The sequence below is a fragment of the Sciurus carolinensis genome, chromosome 15 (assembly GCF_902686445.1).
Source record: "Sciurus carolinensis chromosome 15, mSciCar1.2, whole genome shotgun sequence".
NCBI classification, from domain to species: domain Eukaryota; kingdom Metazoa; phylum Chordata; class Mammalia; order Rodentia; family Sciuridae; genus Sciurus; species Sciurus carolinensis.
The window spans coordinates 48,716,433-48,737,177 of NC_062227.1; the positions used below are offsets into that span (position 1 = coordinate 48,716,433).

Consider the following 20,745-nt stretch of genomic DNA (forward strand, 5'->3'; position numbering starts at 1 on the left):
AGTGGAATCTTCCCAAAAAGTAAAGATGAAAGGTTCTGGAGAATTGGGAAACTAAGACAAAGGATGGTAGGTAAGATTAAGCTCCTGCCAACAAATCTCCATCAAGATAAATTCATCTTGTTTAATGTAAATGACAATCAAATGTCTGTCTGTCATCCTCCTATTAATGGTTGCATCACACTGGGTTAAGTTTGATGTTATTTGGAGAGGAGAACAAACAGGGTAATATAAAGGATAAGGAGGGATTTTAAAGGCAAAATTATTAAAGAGCTATATTTAACTCAGAATAAGTGCCCCAACCTCTGCTCAATGGTCCAAGCTAAGGTTTTAGAGCCATGAAAAACATATTTTATGGGAAATATGCTAATCTTGAATAAGCAGGGGGTTTTGCCCAAGACCCAGATGGAAGATGTCAAGAAAATAAACTTGTCCCCCACCTCTATCCCTGCCCCCTGTTGTGAAACAAACCTATACCACTGGGTTTGTTTATTCTGAAATGGATAAGCATGTGCTCACCACCAATGAAACATTGCCAGTGTCACACTCCAGTGACTCTCAGGCCATCTGTCCAGGTATTAGTATTTTGATTTTTCCTTCAACCCACATGAAATGGTGACCAAGGGTGATCTTTTGGAATCTCCAACCACAGAGACTCTTAACTAAGGTGGAGAAGAAAGACCCATTGCTTTAACACCAAAGAATCTGAAAAACAGGAATAATGTAAAACAGTAGGATCATGTGGGAGTTACACTAAACTAAAGCCAGAAAAATTAAGTTTAAGTTGAAATGTGTTTCTTAAATATGTAATCTTAGCTTTAATGTTTCAAAGAGGGTGCCTGAACACATGTAAGTGGAGTCCCTGAGTTTCCAATGCACTATGCTAGGAGTTATAAGAGACAAAGCTGAGTAAAATTGGTTCTTCACTTTGAGGGGAAGGTTCAATAGCATCTAGAGTGTGAGACCAATATACCTTCTGGGATATAAATAAAGTCAACCTAAAGAGAGAACTATACGGGAGGAAAAAGACAGAAAATTTGACATTATTGAGGAGAGGACGGAGTGTCAGTTACATTTAACTAAGTAGACGTGATTCTCAAGCTTTAGTGAGAGTTTAGTATATAACTTTCAAGTGGATTTCAGAGCCTCACAGGGCATGACACACAAGAGAGACTTTGTATTTTACATGGCACACAATACTGACTCTTTTTCTTTCATAATCAAGAAGTCCAAATTAAGGAAAACTATATTATAAGAGGTGTCCCTTGAGTCTGTACTAACATATTTGCAATAGGGGTAGATGATTTACAATTTTGATCATATGTCATTTGTGACACACCTCAAAATTAAAGAATCCCACTACTTGAACAAAATTGAGACAGAGTTTTGAATTTCTGGAGTTTTTCTTAATTTAGAAATAAAGATCATAAATAAAGATGGTAAATACTGAGTAATCATGATTTGATATTACTAGCAGTTATGAAAATAATAGAAGATAAAATCAACCATAAAATTTGGAAATTTTATGGTTTCATAAAATTTCATCAAAACTGTCTATTTGGTGTCTTGATATAATCTGAAATGTAGTTCTAAGTATTCACACATAAATGAATTTGTTATATAATGGAAGAAGCAGTATGCAATCTAACTGACATATCAATATTTATTCTCTGTCCTTTCTTCTTTATCTTCTTACTAACATTATCTTAGCTGGGCATTCAGAAAACAGAAAAAAGAAAATTCTAGGTTACTACTAGCAAGTGTACACACAAATAGTATCCCAACTTGAATATATTGAGCCTTACAGAAACAGCTGGGCATATTTGAAATTTTCTTTGCTGAATCTACCCTACTGGCCCAGTATGGCATCAGTGCCTAGAATACAGCTTAGAGTAATGGAAGAACCATGAATTTGTGAGGCAGATAGTTCTGAGTTAAAATATATTTTATTCCTGGGTTAATTATCATCTCTGAGTCTCATTCTTTACTTAAGAAAGCAAACCCACCTTTTGTGATTATGACATGTTTCCCTTGTGCTTGTTACTGGAACTTTAGACTTACCCACCATATTGCATCCTGACAACATAGCTTAGAAGTTCAATGAGATGATACATAAACATCTATATAGCAGACATTTCATGCATGTTTATTACCTTAATTTTATACTCACCTGGAATTAACTCATTAGTATGATTTATTTCAATTAGAGAGCTATGGGGTTAACAGAGAGGAAAAACTTTTTTCCAAGACTGAAAATAGTAATTTCTCCTGATCAATATATCTGTGATACAATAGCAAATTCTTAGATTCACTTTTTCTTTACTTTCTGCCTGGTGCACTCAATACCCTCTTCACCAGTACCTTCTATGATAAGCAGGTCTACAGCCCCTGTTTCAGATAAATAAATAAATAAATAAATAAATAAATAAATAAATAAGTGATTCCCAGAGCCAGCTTGGAGGAACGTTTGATAATCTGAACCATTACGGAGGTGAAATTTCATTACACAGATGGTGACATCCCGATGTCTATCATCAAAACACAGCAGGTAGAAACTATCAGCCAGGCCCATTCCCTTCTATAAAATTACACTTATATTAATGTCACTCCAGATTTCATTATGCGGAAAATGATATTGCACAGGTCTCCAGCACTAGGGGGATGGCGGGTGTGGGGGTACAAGGGTGGTGAGGGAAGAATTAGGGTGTAGAGGTGGGAGGGGAGAAACAGCGGCTGTCTGTGGAGGCATCACAGAAATACATTCAGAGGAGGGCTGCCTAGGACTCGCAGACAGACAGAAACGAGTATACAAATGTATATATAAATATATATTTTTAAAACATCCTCATAGCTTCTGCTGCCAGTTCCTGCTGCTTCTTGATTGACTCGCCGCCAGACGTCCTCGGCAGGCCCCTGATGGAATGTTTAAAAGGCCCTCCTGTGGGAAGCAGGGAGATTTACAGTTAATTTTTATTAATGAAGGATGACAGCATCTCCATTTAGCCAACAAGATGTTACACCAGTCCAAGGATGCCCCTGCATTTGGAAGAGACATCCCCACCCTACCCCATCTCTGTCTGTCTGTCTGTCTGTCTGTCTCTCTCTCTCTCTCTCTCTCTCACACACACACACACACACACAGGCATACCCCTAAATACGAGCACCAGGAAATTAAAAGTACCACAAATTAAACAAATGAGACCATTCACCTGTTTTTATAGGGGTACTACACTAAAAAGGAAGAATGAGGATTGTGAGAGTCTGGCGTGGTGGAGGTAGAGGGACGATAGGAAATTCTAGTCATTGCTGCTGCTGTTTCTCATGGCTCCCTTTTCATCCATACATCTTTACAATCTTCCCTCCCCCTTAAATTTATTCCCACCATAGCGAAATCACTGCATTCCTGATAGGAATTAGGATGCCACATTAGTTTCTCCACCTGGGCTTCATTGAGAACTGTCTTTCCATAATCTGTCTCTTACGGTGTCTGATGAAACAATTTCAGACTTGTTCAGGTTTTCCAGATAAGGGAAGACTCTTCAGGATGAGCCCTGTGACCACTTATGTTGGGGACCTGCTCAGATCTCCAGGACTTGGTTTATTTCAATGTCTCTGTTTGGTTTGCCCTCCGTTTTTTTTTTTTTTTTTTTTTTTTTTAATTTTTGATTGTTCCCACTCCCCACTCACAAAAATCTTTCTTTCTTGTAAACTTAGCTCTAGCCTCATTATTTTGAAGATTTCTCCTCCAAGATGACTTTCTTCCTTCAGAAAATGGCTACTCACTGTTCACATTTATTATCCACTTGCTTCACCAGTAAGTTAAAACTTGGAGCAGTTGAGGTTGGTGTCTTATTTTAACCACAGTTTGCCAGTGTCCTTCCACATTTTGCTCCTATAAACCCACAGAGCAAGTTTCTTAACTTTCATTCTAAGCCTTGCTCATACATTCCTTTCCAAGTATTAGTCGTCATACCGAGCTTGATCTGAATTCCACCCAACCTTAAATCAGTCTTGAAGAATCAGCCATTCTTAATTTTCTCTATGAAACGTTCTCCAGTGTTTTGACTCCCACTGATCTCCATATTTATACGATTTATATAGACTTCTACAAACTTCTAGAAACTGTGTATTAGCCAGTATCATCAAAAGGAGTATAGCCTCTACCAGTCATGAAATATAATGTAGTTTAATTCTCAGCATACTAATTTCAGCATAGGTAGCAAATGTATAAGGCATGGTCGAAACAAAGAATGAATTAATCCATAGTGCTTTACTGCAGGTAATATTTGGAAGAGTTTTATTTTTAATTTTTAATGAATATATATGTTATAAACCTCTAGTTTCCCTTTCATGTTGTTTTGCAGTTTCAGAAACTATAATTCATCTGCTACCCCTTTTCTGAGGCCATTTCATGCCTCAAGATTAAACAATTGCAATGTCATTCTCTAACCGTAAGGACTCCTCAGGTGTTCTTCCTGGGGTTCCTTCATCTCGTTTTCACACTTCTTTTGCAGGAAATTGGATGAATTAAATGACCAAAACTAGGACTTAACTTGTATAATACAGGCCACAGAACTTGACAGAATGCCCTCAGTATTTAAATGAATGTATTCTTAGCTGAGGTTTTCAAACCTTAGGGTACTCAAAAATCAGTTAACTGGGATGCTTGTGGATTCCCCAATAGAAAATTCATGATTTCAATTCAATGTGCTTGGGGGAATCTCTGGAATCCCATTTTTAACAGGCATGTGATTCTCTGCAGGTGCTGTACGAAGCACATTTTGAGAAAAATTAGTTGGAGGTCAATTAAATAGAAAAGTGTGAGTATGTAAAAGAAATTCTCAATCAGCAAAATTAAACGCCCATAAGTTGATGATCCAGTTTCATCCAGTACAACCTATAATTCTCTTTTACTTTTGCTCACAAGAATTCCTGAGTTTCAAACTATGTACCATTCTGTTCATATCTGTACCCAAAACCACAGCCACAAAATTATCTGCTACCATTATCAGAATTTTTATTCACTAAGTCACACAACATCCACAGACTTGGATTCCATTAGTTATAGTTGTAATGCAGTGTGAGTGGTTGCAGATGGGTAAAATTGGTACCTTCAAGTTGTGCTCCTTAATCCAAATCAACCTTTAATTGGTAGAGTATACATGCTTTGTCATTGTTTTGACACCTTATTTCTTAGTACTAGTCCTTTTCTAGTCTATAATTCCCATAAACTTGCTCCATTACCCAATTTCTAAAATACCTAGTCAATGAATACACATGTTTGTACACACACAAACACAGGCACACCAGACTCCCAAAGAAAAGTTTATTGTACTGTTACCTAGCCTTAAAACTTACCAAACTGCTTGTTGTTAATTATATTTAGAAATGATTTCAAACTTCCCTTAAAGTCTTTAACATAGTTATCCCTGTGTAAAAGACTAGACTAACACAATCTATGTGTTACATAAAAATGTTCCATTTGGAGTAACAGTCAATTAATTCAGTTCATTTGAATTCTACTCAATAACAGGAAATTCATTTTAATTGAAGTAAAAGCAGAAATAAAATTTACGTACATGAAGTATACGTTCAGTGAATTTAGACAACTGCATACATATATTTAATAGTCATGATAATTAATTTATTGAACATTTTCATCAACTCCAAAATTGTCTTTGTACATCTTCAAATTATTCCCTTCACCTGGGCACTTGCCACAAAGCAAATACTGATCTAATTGCAGTGTGATTATGTTCTCAAAATTTTCATGGAATTGTAATTGTATTATACATACATTTTAGTATCTGGCATCTTTAACTCCCTACTATATTTTAAAGATGCAGACATATTTTATCATGTATCAGTGGCTTGGTGTGTTATTGTTGAGTAGTATTCCACTTGATAGATATACAATATTTTATCTAATTAACCTGTTGATGGATATTTGAGGTGGGAGCTTACTATAGATAAAACTACTATAAACATTTGAAAAACAAGTCTTTGAAGCTTTTATTTCTCTAGCTACATTCCTAAGACAAATATTCATATTATATGCTGAGTGTATGATTAACTTTATGGAATATTTTTAGGAGTTTTCCTAAATGGTTTTACCATTTTACTTTCCCACCAACAAACATAAAAGGTCTATTTACCCCACACCCTGCCACCATAAGGTTAATCATTGGGATTTAAACCATTCTAGTAGTTGTATAGTACTATCCACTGTTGTTTTAATTTGCATTTCTCTCATTACTAATGATGATGAGATCTTAGTTCTTATTGACCAGTTGAACACATTGTTATGAAGCATTTATTTATTCACACATTTTGCCCAATGTTTTATAGGTTTGTCTTCTTGTTTGGGGGTTAAAGATTGTTACTGATACAGTTTTTCAGCTCACTTTTTCAGTTTAAGTGGGGTTTTTCAAAGAACAGAAGTCTTTAATTGAATGGATGGAGTCTAATTTAGTTACTTTTTCTTTTATGGTTCTCAGTTTCTGTGACCAAAGCACCTTTTTCTCTAACGTTTTATAGTACTCCCCGTCACTCAGAGCTCTGCTTTCCACAACTATTGTTTCCACAGTTTCAGTTACTCAGAGTCAACTGTGGTCTAAAAATATTAAACATAAATTCTAGAAATAAACAGTTCGTGAGTTTCAAACTATGTGCCATTCTGAGTATCCTGATGATATCTCAAAGCATGTTGTCTAGACTTCCTGTGATGTGAATCACCCCTTGCATGATGTACTTGCAGAATAGACATGACTTGCCCATTTGTTAACTTAGTAGTCATTCTGGTTATTAGATACATAGGGTTCGGAACTATCACTGGGTTCAAGAATCAACAGAGGGTCTTGGAACATAGTCCCCATGAATAAGTGGAGATAAGTATACTATGGAAATGTTACAGTTTTAATTTTCACATGTAGATATTTTATCTGGTAGCCATTAAGGCTTAGCTGTTTCTTTAAAAATAAGTATTACAGTATCATTTAATGACAAAAACATTCATTTGTAATTAAATTATTGTGTCAACTTTGTCATAAAATTATTTGGCCATGTGTGCTTTGGTCTACTTTATATTATCCATTCTGTTTTTGTTGTTCTATATATATTTTTTTACATCAATTACCTTGTCTTTAATGCTTGATGGAATTAACATCCAAATTAAGTCAATAGTTAGATTAGGATGTTTTATCTTTTTAAAGTCTATTTTATAGGACTTTTGGTTAATCTATTCTCAAAAAAAAGAAAGTTGCCACTTTTAATTTTTTTTGTCTTTTGAAGCAATATTGAAGAATATTTGTGTTGACTATTTCAGTATTTTCTTTCTTGACCATCCATAAAGCAATGTTCTCAAAGCCAGACTAGCTACAACATGATCCAAGTTAAAATGTAGAGACATATAAGAATAATGATAAGAACAACTAAATATGCATCAGGGATATTTCAGTGTCACTGAGTTATCTCTTTTAATTCATACAGAGCCAATTACTGCATGTTTAAGGTCCTGTTCAAAGTGAAAAGACATGACTTTTAAAAAATATTAAGAGTTTCATGACAGTAAATATAGAATATTAAGTCAAGTGTGGGCTCTTCTTAGTATAGGTCTTCATGTGACTGTACTGGTTTCATGTGCAGAATCAGGCTCTGGATACATATGGCCACCTAAATTATCCCCATATTACAAATGAGGAGACTGAGGAAAAAAAAGTTTATAGTGACTTGTGTAAATTTGTGAAAGTAAAGTTTGAAGCTGGAGTGGAAAAAAGTCTGACTCTAATAATCCCTGATGTTAAAATTTGCATTCTAAACCCCATATCATATGATAAAATAAAAGACACAAAGTAAGGAAGATGTAGAGAAGGATCAGAGGGTGGGCAGACTCTGAGCCACTGACCCCAGTGTCTTCAAATTCAGAACTATTCATACCTTTGAAAGCCAATCATGAAATGCCTTGAATGACTCACTAGGGTATTTGGGCATTGCAGATCAGCCTTCTTGATTAGGATCCATGGATCACCTGCATCAGAATTAATTAGAGTAAATGTTAAAAATCAGATTCATGTGCTCTGAAACAGGCATATTTGATCAGAATATTAGGGATTTGTCCTGGGAGCATGTATACTTAATGACACTTTTGAATGATAATCATGCTGTTTACCCATCCTTGTTGAGCCTGTGCTCAACATCTGTCTCAATTACTTTGGAAAGCTTGAGTCCAACTTCTCTATAGGTCATGTAAGGAGCCCCGTAGTGCAGAAAATGGCAAGTTTCATGACATTTTTTAAAACACTTAATATTTTAAATATTTTGGAAAAGAGTTGACACTAAGGGGATAGCATTATTGAAAAAAATATTTAAAAGACATCAGACCAATAGAAGAAAACTTAAAATTTTGAGTATGCCTGGTCAATGATCACTGCAGGATTTAGTATCATTATTAGCAAAAAGCTAAGGGGAGAAAACTAGGAGAGGGTTTATTAAGAAGGCCACATTTTGCCCCCTTGAATTTTCCAGAATTTCTTCCCCAACATTCTTCCAAGCACAAACTTATTCTTCTATCATTTTTGAACACATATTTATATTAACATTTCTCATAAAGAAAACAAATGTGAAGAAGGCAAAACAAACCAAATTAAGGAAATAAAATCACAACCGAATCTTTTGCTTTGTTGCTGCAGACCATCCGGGCCTCTGCCTTTGGAGTTTCCTCTGCTCACTGGGGAGAACACAGGGGAGCATGTTTGTCTGCCCAATGTGGAATCAAACACTCGGCTTCTCCTCAGAGAGGCTTTGTTGGCAGTCACACATGGATCTGCTCCAGGACCGGCAGATTTCAGGCCCCTGGAGAGATGCGAGATTTGCAAAGGGCAGGGAAGATTGGCAAAAATATTGACTTTGATATTTCATCACTTCACATTTCCAAAGAGTAGAAAAGCACTGACAACTGCACCTTTCTAATCAGATGCTACCGCAGGTCCCCAGCATAGCACACACTGGAGACCATAATACCAACAAAGCCCCACACAGAATGATTTATATTAGGGCAAAGTAATCAGCAGCATTTCGGCTTCTCTCTCTGCTTGATTTCTCTTGTTCATCTGTTTGGGTAGCACTTTACAGCTTCCTATTATGGGACTTCTTAACTCCTGGCTATTTTCAGCTGCTGTTTTGACCTCATTTGTCTTTACCGGGTGTAAACAGCTTCCCTGACTCTTCAGATCTGAATAGTGACAAGCAGCACCCTGACTTTTTTTTTTTCCCCTACCACCTGAGGAGAAATATTAAATATTATTCAATGCTTGGAAGGATGCATTTATCTGAAAATTGTATCATCTTCCTTGGGGTTGTGTAATCTGAGTAGAGTGGTTTATAAAGAACAAGAAGGACCCATGAAGGGTCACCGGAAGAAAACAAAATCAAGCTCCTTCTGTGTCTTAATTTTTCTTTTACTTTTTTTTGTTTGTTTGTTAAGTCTAATTGCATTCAACTGGTGAAATTTGTAGCTGATGGGTTCAAGAACAATATATTATCCTATTAAAAAGTTATCTTGCTAATATGGTATGTGAAATCATCTCAATTCTGTCTGATCATTTTCTCACAGAAGTTTTTCTTCCTTGTTAAAGTATTGCTACAAGTTTCCATTTGTGGCTTCTTCACCAATGATTTCTGCAGATGTCCTATGATATATATTGATTACCCTGTATACCCCCCAAAATCCAGACTCATTATTATCTCTCCTATAAAGCTTGACTAAGATAGAATAAGAAAGAGAAAAGAGACAAAAAAAGTAATTTAGGGAAACAAGATTTTGGTTCAGAAGCTCTGCATACATTTTCAGTCCTGTCACTTCCTTAGCCAGTATCTTTTCCAGGTCTGTTGAATCCAAATTCCTGAGAAAACAATATGTCTATCTACCTGTGTACTGTTAATTACCCCCGACCCCAATAATTAGGTTAAGGAAAGAGAGATATGATAACTTTTTTAAAAAACATTTTTTTTTTTAGTTGTCGATGAACCCTTATTTTCTTTATTTATAAGCAGTGCCAGTGCTGAGAATCAAACCCAGTACCTCACACAAGTTAGGCAAGTGCTCTACCACTGAGCTACAACCCCAGCAACTGAGATAAGATATCGTAAGAAAGTTTCCACTTGGGGAACTTTCCAGAATTATCTAACAGTCAGATAATGAGGATCCTAAGGAACAGCCTGAGGATTCTGAGAAAGACCAGACCACCAGAACCTGTCTTGTGATTATTTTTCCCACATATTTTCACATATACACCCCTCACCAAGTTTCTTTAAAAGAAGAGCCAAGAACCTCAAAAGCATGTTGCTCACTCTTGAGATAGTCTTCATTCTCCCTTGAATGCAAATTCTTTCTTTATCCTGAGTCATCTTTTTATTGAAATTGCCTCCATTCTTCCTTGAATGTTTACCCTACTTTCCTAAATAGACCTCTGTCTATGCTTCTGATCGGCATGTGCTGAAATACTGTTCCATTATATAAGCTAAAGACCTACTGGTTCTGAGTCATGTTCCCTTTTCTGTTTTGGAACTCATTGGAAACTTCTTCAGAAACACCTCCTTTTCCATGATGAAGTCTTCCCTGATCCCCATGTATTGAATTATTTGGTCCTGCCTCTTGTTGCTGCATACACAACTATTGATCATTTATCACACTATATTGTAATATCTGTTTGAATAACTGCCTCTCACTTAAAAGTTTGAATTGTATTAATTTCATAATTTGATTTCCTTTCGAGTTTCTACCAGATTTAACAGTCGAGCATCCTATGTTTTTGTCTGTTTTATTCACTAGAATGTGTGACTCATGGTTGGAAATTGAAACAAAATTTACCTTTAGTAGTTTGCTTCACTGACATCTTACCATATAGCTTCTCCAGACACTTATCCCTCCTGCAGCCACGACTTCTCACTCCATTTCCTTACTCCACTTCAGGATCACTTTCTAGAGTTCTGTTTTCTTTCCTGATCCTTGTGACACAGGAGACTAGAAATTTCGCCCATCCCTTGGAAAATAGCTGTGGGACGAAAATGATTTAATGTTGTATTCAGTACAAATCTAGTACATGGTAAGCCTCCAGTGTATACTATCCAATATTATGTACACAATAAATATTTGGCCAAGATATTGATTATAAGCAGTGTTTGGATTAATATCTGATTTTAGAATCATTTTGCATTACAAGAGGCATAGCCTTTAAAAAATCATCCTGTGGTAATGTTCTTCATCTCTCAACCATTCAAAGGGAAATTCTACCCTAAAGTCTACTCTGAGTGTTCCAGTAGTCCTGAAACTATTCTTTACTTCAGAGTCCTGTTCAGCCTTATCAGGGACTTGGCTTTTAATTTGTTTGTTTGTTTGTTTGAAGGCAGAGTCTTGTTATGTTGTCCAGACTGGTCTCCTGGGTTCAAGTGATCCTCCTATCTCTACCTACCAAATAGTTGAGATTTCAGAGTTATGCCTCCATTCCTGTATGGGACTTGACTTTTGATGAACTACTTTTACTTCCAGGTACTGTTCTCTTGGGAGTGGTGGCGGTAGTTCCTTCTTATGTTAAATAATAGTAATTGCAGTGTCTCAACACTTTGGTTTATGGTGTATCTTTTTGTTTTACATTGCTTCTAACATGATTAGAACTTCAGGGCAGACTCACATACACACACATACATACTCTAAGCAACCTATTTAATTTGTTGAGCCCTTTCAAATTCATCCTGATCAAATTCAAAAGAAAAAACTTTAAGAAAGGGAAAAAATATAGGTGAAATTATCAGAGAATACACTACAAATAGAGATTTATCAGGAAACTTTATCTCCTCTTTAAAAAGGAAGAAATTGGTAGGGGGTCTTAAAGCCATGAAACCTGCAGAGGCAAAGATGGACTAGCCAGTAATACTTCTTGTCCCATCTGTTTGACTTCACTATGAATCTGAGGAAAGCAGCAGCTCTGAATAAGGGCAGTGGTACACAAAATAACCATGGGATTCGAAGGTCAGGGATGATGATTTGATGCAACTGAATTTAATGAGCTTTTGGGAAACAGCTTATGTAGCTCAATAAAGTGTTCACAGTCACTGTTTGTGTTTCCTCCACCATTCCTTCCTCTTAGGTTTCTCTGGGTGTACTTTAAGGCCCATACAGTCATGGTCTATTTTCACAGATTTTCCATCTTTCATTTATTACAAGTTGTTCTCCAAAACTACCATCTGGAAATGATTTGGACATGCCAATTCTACACAAGTGATATCCCAGGTGACTTTGCATTTGAAAAGGGAATTATAGTGGTGGGATTTCAGTCACTGAAACTGTTTATAGAAAAATATCTGAGAACCAGGATAGTAGCACACTCCTGTAATCCCAGCTACTCAGATGGGAGGTTGAGGCAGGAGGATGACAAATTCAAGGCCAGTCTAGGAAGCTTAGAAAGACCCTGTGTTAAATTGAAAGAAAGAAAGAAAGAAAGAAAGAAAGAAAGAAAGAAAGAAAGAAAGAAAGAAAGAAAGAAAGAAAGAGAAAGAAAGAAAGGAAGAAAGGAAGGGAATGGAAGGAAGGAAGGAAGGAAGGAAGGAAGGAAGGAAGGAAGGAAGGAAGGAAGGAAGGAAAAGAGTTATGGAGGTATCTCAGTGGTTGAGTACCTCTAAATTCAATTCCTAGTCTCTCTCTCTCTCTCTCTTACACACACACACACACACACACACACACACACACATGCACACACAACCTTATAACAAGGAAGTTATCTACAATCAATCAAGTCATACTCCATCATCTGCTTTTCCTGCATTATGTGATCTGGGAGAAAGTGTACACATGAAGACTCACATAAGTTTAAATATATATATTTTTTTATGAATCAAGCTAATAAATTACTAAATTATATCTGACCTTCTAACTTGAAAAATAGACCTTCAAAATAATCTGAAAGAACAAATTGAAATTTAGAGTTCTCTGACTCTTCAATATTCTGTTCCAGGAATGTGACAGTAGGTGGGGAACCTGAACATCGAATTCCTCTACACCTGTTGTAAATGACTAGCTGCCCTTTGGCCACCCCTTCACCCAAGAGATGTGCATACTGGTCACTTACTCAGAAGCAAGACATAGTAAGGAGGGCTGCTCAGTTGTTAGAAGCAAGATTCGGATTTTGGGGGGAGAAAATCCTAAGGTACTAGACAACTATAGCATGGTCTAAAAGAGGAAGAGGGCTCCAACTGAGCTTATTTGTCCACCTTCCCACTGTCAGAGCCATGTGGCAAAGTGGTTGGAAAGGTGCTCTCTAAAGGTGAGGACCAGGAGCAGGGCTTTTCATGCCAGAGCAGTTGCTATTGTTCACAAACATCTGTTTGATTAGCCTGTGCAGAAAGCAAATTTTAGGCCACGTTCAGGGAAAGAAATGATGAATACTTTGAGTGTGAAAGACAAAGTTATATCAAACTTGAAAGAAATACTGATGTGATGGGAAGTCACTTCCATCCTCCAAACCTAAATCTTGTCCATGTTTTAGAGAATGAAAAGGAAAAGATTGGGGAAGAATTTGAAATTTTCTCAAAGATTCTATTGGGGGAATTTAGAAGCAACATTGATTGCTGGAGAGGGAGAAAAATGTGTTAGCGGTCTTCAGGGAAGGGAACACTTCTGCAACAGATGGGCCTACTGGATTTTTTTTAAATGATGATTTTATGCTTTTGGCAGAAGCTTTTCAATGTAATTTAGGAGAGAGGAAAAACAGAATAAAGACAATTCATGTTGTTCTTTAAGAATATGGAAAGGACACCCAAAATTAGATTTGATAGTGATACTAGGTTGAAATCATAAACTAATTGTGAAAATTTTATGAAGACCTGCCAAATAAAAATTGGTGGAGTGAAAGAAGGTTTCAAATCCACCTTGGATCAGCTTCAAGATGAAAACTTTTCCTTAAAAAAAAAGAAAAAATGGTCAGTGAATTAAGTGAAACCCCAGTCTTTTGTTAGTTTTTTCTCACTTCTTCCATCTATTTTACCATGGTAGCTGTTTTTCTTGCTTCTTCACTGTGCACTTTCCTATCTGTTCTCTTAAAAAACTTTCCAGAAAAGAATCTCTATATGCAATTTTGAAGCTTTTCTAGCTGTTCATCAGATGCTTTTGAATTTCACACTCTTCAAACCAACTTACACAATGAACCCCTGGATCTTTCCTCCATCAACTTCTTCAGTGTCATGTGCCTCCAACCAAATAATCCAATGACATGATTCCTCTAACATGCTCTGTGAAGTCTCTGCACTTCTGAATGTTCAATTCCTTCTATTTGAATCCCTTTTTCCTGCCATTCTTGCTCTTGATCAACTTCTATTTATTTCTCAATTTAAAAAAAAATAATCACTTGAATGTTTCACAACTCTCCAAGGAAAAGTCAGTTTTCTCTTAGCCTGTTTTTCTACATTTGGACACATCCTTGGGAGATCAACTGAAATTTCCTGTAGGTAGATCTGTCAACCTTCAATATTTTCCTTTAAGAGAAACTCAACCTCCCTTTAAATTTCGAAAGACTTATTGAAATTAGATACATCCCATGACAACAAAACAATATAAAGCAAAAGTAAAAGTTATTAGTTTTATGACTGTTTTTATGAGTAAGGAATGTATTCATTTTTCCTTAGAAGTTCCTCAACAGATCTATTTGTTCATATGCTTATCTTAGATGAATCACTAGCAAATGTAATGGAATTTCCCTACTTGGTATAACAACTTGGAACAGTGTTATCAGCAGGTAGCTGAACAAAAGTGAAATTGTTTTGAAAAAGCTGAAGAGAAAAATGAGAATTACAATTGGCAATCAACAGCATCTGCTCTGGAAGTGCAGTAGACTCATCCCAATGGAATTCAGGACTTTCCAGGTGAACGTGTCTTTCAAGACATGGTCTACACTATGAAACCACAACAGTATTTGAATCTTTTTCTTTTTTTAAATTGTAGATGGACACAAAACCTTTTTATTAAATTAAGGTTTTATTTAAAATCTTTTTTTAAATGTGCTGCTGAACATCAAACCCACTGCCTCACATGTGCTAGGGAAGTACTTTCCAGTGAGCTACAACCCCAGTCCTGTATTTGAATCTTGAGACCGTAGTTTGGAACTATTATATTGACTCTCTCATGATTTTTCCTAATGGATAACTCAAAATTGTGAATTTTCATTCTCCTGCAGTGATAAAAGGAAAAAAGAAGGATAATTCAACTCACAGAAAAGACATGCTTCATTAGGGTGTAAACTTGAACTCCATGTTAGTCATCTCAAAACACCTTTGTTTTCCACAAAGAGATGAAAAGAGGTAATAAAGTGCTAGGTAGTAACCTTTAGAGTGACTTTGGTACCAGGTGAATTTGGGACTTAGGGAATTCCTCATTCAAATACTTATGTAGTTATATTCAATGATAAAAGTTGTCAGCATTCTACAACCACGTTGCACAGATAATAACCCAAAGGCCTTGAATTCCTGGCAACCAGGGGTTTGTCTCACATCATTATATACAACGATTTCTGCACAACTGAGGCTCTGGCTGAAGGCCCAAGATTATAGAATTTTCCTTGGAGAACATAAGTGATAAATATCAGCTAAACTGTTGTGATATGAAGTAGAAATCTGGGCCGCTGTTTTCAACTGTGCTTAGTTTTTTTTTTACTGTTGTTCATATGTGTTCTGATTGCTCTTCCTTCTCTACACAAAAGGTGTTGTATTGGTAGCTAAATTTACTGTGCAGTCCATAGTTTATAAATGATCTGGTAACATCTGGGTGGGATTATGATAGAATTAGCAAAGAAATATACAACATATGGAGACTGTGAATTCCAAGACAAACGGCATTTAAAGGAGCCTGCGATATTCTCTGTGGATACGGTAACCAGAGAAGGCTTTGAATTGCCTCCCTGTTGGAAGACAAAAATCGTGTTTAAGTTTGTTCTCATGGATCATTTTAGACAGGTGTATCCTTGAAACTGTATATGTAGGAAGATGGCAGCCAGTGGCAAAGGGCTGTGTATCTATATTGCCATTCTTGAGAAAGCTGATGCAAACTGGGTCTTTTTTCCAGCAAATTAGTACCTATGGTTAGCCAAGCTATTCCCAATATCTTCTTTTATAAGAATTTGCCCTATCCATAAATCAGTGCTTATTGAAATAAGTAGTAGAGTGTTCTTCCAGTGAAAGTAGCCACTAACTGGATCAGATTAGATGTCCTTGTGATCCAAATGCAACTGGACCAGATTCACCATGGGGAAAATAGTATGTTCCATCATAATTTACTCTACTCAGCAGTGCTATTGATAATTAAATAGACCAATCATATAGCTTCTTCTGTCATTTGGACTGAAAATAAGGAGACAGTATCAAATAAGCCGGGAATGAGCACAAACATGAATGTACGATGAGAAAGTTCCTTTACCTACCTTTTCCTGGAATAGAAATTGTTTTAGAGAGAGAATGGGCTGCTAGTCAAGAGACTTCACTTAAGTTTCCACCTGACAAATGAAAACAATAATATACAAAACAATGGATTTATATTTTGAAATGACAAAATAAAAAATAGGTTCATCAAACAACCTGCAAAATAAAAATGGTCACATTAAAAGAGCTATATTCGATTTGGTTTATCAATTAGGAGTGAAACTTCCTTCTATAGTTTAGCAGCAAACTGCTTCAGATAAGTAGCTGCATAGAGATCAAAATACAACATATTGATGAGATACTGACCACACAGTAGAGGACATGTATTTATTTATTGCTATTTGTTTGTATGTTCATATATATATATATATCAATTATTAGCTTCATTTGTAAGGAAGCTATGGAAAGAAAATTATTTACTTTTGTAGCATGCTGCCAGAAGTAGGGACTATACAAAGAAAAATTGTGTTCTCTGTCCCTTTCTTTAAGGTTGCTCAGAGAGAGAGATCACACTTAGAAAAAAAAAATTCAGTCAAATCTAGACCTCTGAATGGATTAGAAGTCATCAAATTACATAAACAGATAATCCTGGATTTGGATTCTGACGGCCCATCTCAACAAATATACATGGAATAAAAGGATCAATGGATCTAATAAGAATGCTACTGAATGTAAACTTACAATTTCTGTCTTGAATTGTTATTTGATTTTTATGTATAATAGTTAACACATCAGTAACCTCCTCTCAGTGTTTGGTTCATGCTTTGTGTGGGGGAGTCAATTAAAAAGTTCTTGGTCCTTCTTATGAGTTTGCACTTTCAGAAGGTATCTGCCAACAAAGAAAAAGTGGGGATTTATTTTCTTAATCAGTAAACTTGTTGAATGTTCAATGAGTGAAAAAATAAGAGAATATGAGATAAAACATACTCATGCTTAAACATTAACAGAATTGAGAAAAAAATAATCTGTAAAGTCAAAAGAATCTGTATAATTCAGAGAATTTTGTTATCTTAGGGACAACTATTTTTGATACTGGCAGTATCCTAGCATTTACAAAGAATTGTAGTTCCACAAAATAAAGTATGTCATCTTAATTACTCCAACTTCAGTATCTTCCTTTTACTTTTTATCTTCCTAAAATATTCTACAAAAGGTGAATGCAGTTTAAAAAATTGCTTTCTAATCATATCCTTTTTATTAACTCCATATTGTTCTTGTGTTTTAAGTCTCTCTGATTTTTCTCTATGTTTATCCCTCAAAATTGCCTCACCAACCTTATTAATTCTAAACTTCCTGAGATCAAAAACTGTCTTCCTTTTTTCATCCCCATGTTTTCAGAACCCCCCACCCCAAAGGTGGCCCTCACAAAGAAGCAGCACAGAGCTATTTTTGTTAAATGTGTGGAAAATTGCATCTGTAGTCCTGATCTTCCTCTTGAGTTCCAGCCTTGCTGATGAATAGATTAATGCTTAGAATGGATATCTTCAGGCTTCTCAATCAGAATTTCTAAACTACAGACAGACGAATAAACAAACAAAAGTAAATCATCTTACACTCAAAAGAAATCCCGACATCTTCCTTCCCAGCAATGGTAATTTAGCCTCTGGACTGTTAATACTTTCTGATCAGAGATCCAGCTCCTCAGAGAACAATCATGCAACAGGATTTCCAGGGCCTGTCTTCACACTGCAGAGTTTTCTGAAAGGAGACCCAACACACCTAGCTTTCCTTTTAGGGTTCGTACATTTAAAAGGTCTACCTTGACCAATTCTAACTTCTTCCCTCCATTTCATCATGGGTTTCTGCAAATTGCTGTCTTGAAAATATAAGGTCTATTTTTCCCTCTCTGGTGCTCTCTCTCACTCTCTTTCTCTCTCTCTCTCTCTGCCTCTTTCTCTCTTTCTATTTAATGGAGTACCATTAGACTTGGGAATAATTTAAAACCAGTTGAGAGTGTTTTTTAGATTTCAAACAAAAAAACATACTTTTTTTTCTGGGATGGCTTGGGACATTAGAAAATGGTTCTGAATCAAACTTTGAATTTTTTGGCCCAGAGAAACACCCCCAGAAACAAATAAGATGCGTCACAATAACTCATGATTTACAGTTCCTTTCAGGACTGCCTGTTGCCCTTAGCAATCCCTAAAGCAAAGACAAACAAAACAAATCCTTTCAGCATATCTTCATGAAACTGTCTGGGATGTGACAAAACTTTGAGAAACAGTTTTGTGATAATGGTTTTGCACTTTATTGGTACTTCTCCAGAGGAGGTGGTGAATGGCTGCTTTCAAATACATAGAGCTATCAAAGGCTAAAGTCAATAAAAACCTCCATAGAATAATTGGGAATGGAAGAAAAAGGGAGAAAAAAAAAGAACATAAAAGGAATGAAAAGGAAAGCAGGGCCTATAAATATAAAAGCCTAAGGAGTATATTTTGGGGGAATAGATGATGCAAAACAAAATTGGGAATAGTTATTGGAGGACCAAGGAAGGCAAATAAAACAATGAGATATATGATGCCTGTCCTCCTGCCTCAAGTCCCGCTCATCAAACAGTTTTTCATTCCATTTTGTATATATGAGTTTCATCTGACTACTGCCAAAGGAAATTGCTTGCATTTTCTGGCTTTTTTTTTTTTTTTTTCACTGTTAAAAGAAATAATAGGTTGATGAGCCTCAAGCAACTAATATAACATCCTCTTTAAGCATGAGAAAATACAAATTGAGTTGTGATAATAAGACATCTTTATTTTTCATGTTCTTGAAAATAATAATTACACTAATGATAATATTAAATAATGAAGGATAGTATTATGTACAAAAAAGGGGAAAAATTTTCTTTTCAGGAAGTCAGAAGGCCAGAATTTGTTGCTAACATCTGCTCTTAATTTTATTGCTAAATATACCATGTACTTTGAGTATGCAATCTAGAGAAATTGGGACTCGTACTCCATCTGTGGGACTATCTTAATTATAAATTAACAGAGAAGATACAGAGAAGTGGGCAGGGCTGATGACACGGACCAAATTAGGTAGTTGTTAACTGCAAGGCGCAAGTCACCCCTGTGCTGCAAACAGCTGGGAGGCACCTTTTAACTAGAAAGAATAACTCACATGGAGTGGGAGGGAAAGTTATCAGATCTGAAAAGTCAAGGAGCCTGTTTATGATATTCAAAGTGGGTTGGCTTTGCACAGCCAGTCGAGAGAAAGAAGATGCCAGTCAACATAGATACAGAGTCACTTGGCTACCTGTGTAGGACACTATTTTAAAGTCATGCTCTAAAAGCACACTGTCACCAAAGGGTAAAGAAAGAATCCACACAAATGCCAATGACCATATGGTGACCTCTTCAAGTAATCAGAGAATGATACACATGAGCCATAGAAAGTGATTTAGAAAGTAGTGCCTCTGGTATGAAAGAATGGAAATAATTTAATAATCTGGACAGATGAGGTGAACAGGAGGACTGGGGGTAGAATTTTAGAACTGGGTGATTCCATCATTCTGTTCTTTCCTTGGTTCTGCCCTCCAATGCTTCTGTGACTTTGAATAAGTTACATAACCTTCCAGCATCCAGTCTCCTCATCACTAACATAGGAGGACTGGACTAAATACTTTCAAAGTACTGCCCTACTGAGAGACACTATTATTTTCTATTCATGATAGTGTTCCCAATTATATGGTGTTCTGCACCTCCAAAATGTATTTACGTGATAATGTTTGTTCTTTCAAATAATCCTGTGAGGTAGCTCATATAGAAAGCACTATAGCTCATTTTAAAGATAAGAAAATGAAGGCCTAGAAAGGTAAGATGACTTTCTCAAGGTTGTTTAGTTAATTAGTATCCAAGCAAAGACTAGAAACATGGGTCTGACTGCTGTGCTTGTAACTATATCACCTTATTCCTTTTGGCAAAATTTGTTTAAATCTTTATATAAGAAAAACATTTTCTTATGTACCTTTTCTTCAGTTGCTTTATATCAATAGGGATTAAAACTTATGAAGAAAAGAGAAGATAAGTCAGAGTTGGAAAAAAGAGAAAACTGTATATTTGTAAATTGAAAAAAATGTACACAAAGTTAAACAATTTTTAGCAAATTCATGTTGAGGATGGACAATGTGCAAGGCGTCCTTCTAAAAACTGAGGGAGAAATGGAGATTTTAAACTGACGTGATTCTACAATAGGTATAATCAAAGAGATTACACTCCATTTATGTATGATCTATCAAAATGTATAAATGCACTATACTGTCATGTACAACTAATTAGAACTAATAAAAAAATTTTT

The 20,745-nt window shown here is 36.0% G+C and overlaps 1 long non-coding RNA gene across 1 annotated transcript; it reads right to left on the reverse strand.

Annotated features, from left to right (window-relative positions):
• Nucleotides 1–2,812: 2,812 nt before the first annotated feature.
• On the reverse strand, nt 2,813–8,749 carry LOC124965306 (uncharacterized). The gene is made up of 3 exons (XR_007105161.1): nt 8,660–8,749; nt 7,933–8,023; nt 2,813–2,935 (listed from the first exon to the last, which is right to left on the reverse strand). It is a non-coding gene; the product is annotated as an uncharacterized LOC124965306 (long non-coding RNA).
• Between the last annotated feature and the right edge of the window lie 11,996 nt (nt 8,750–20,745).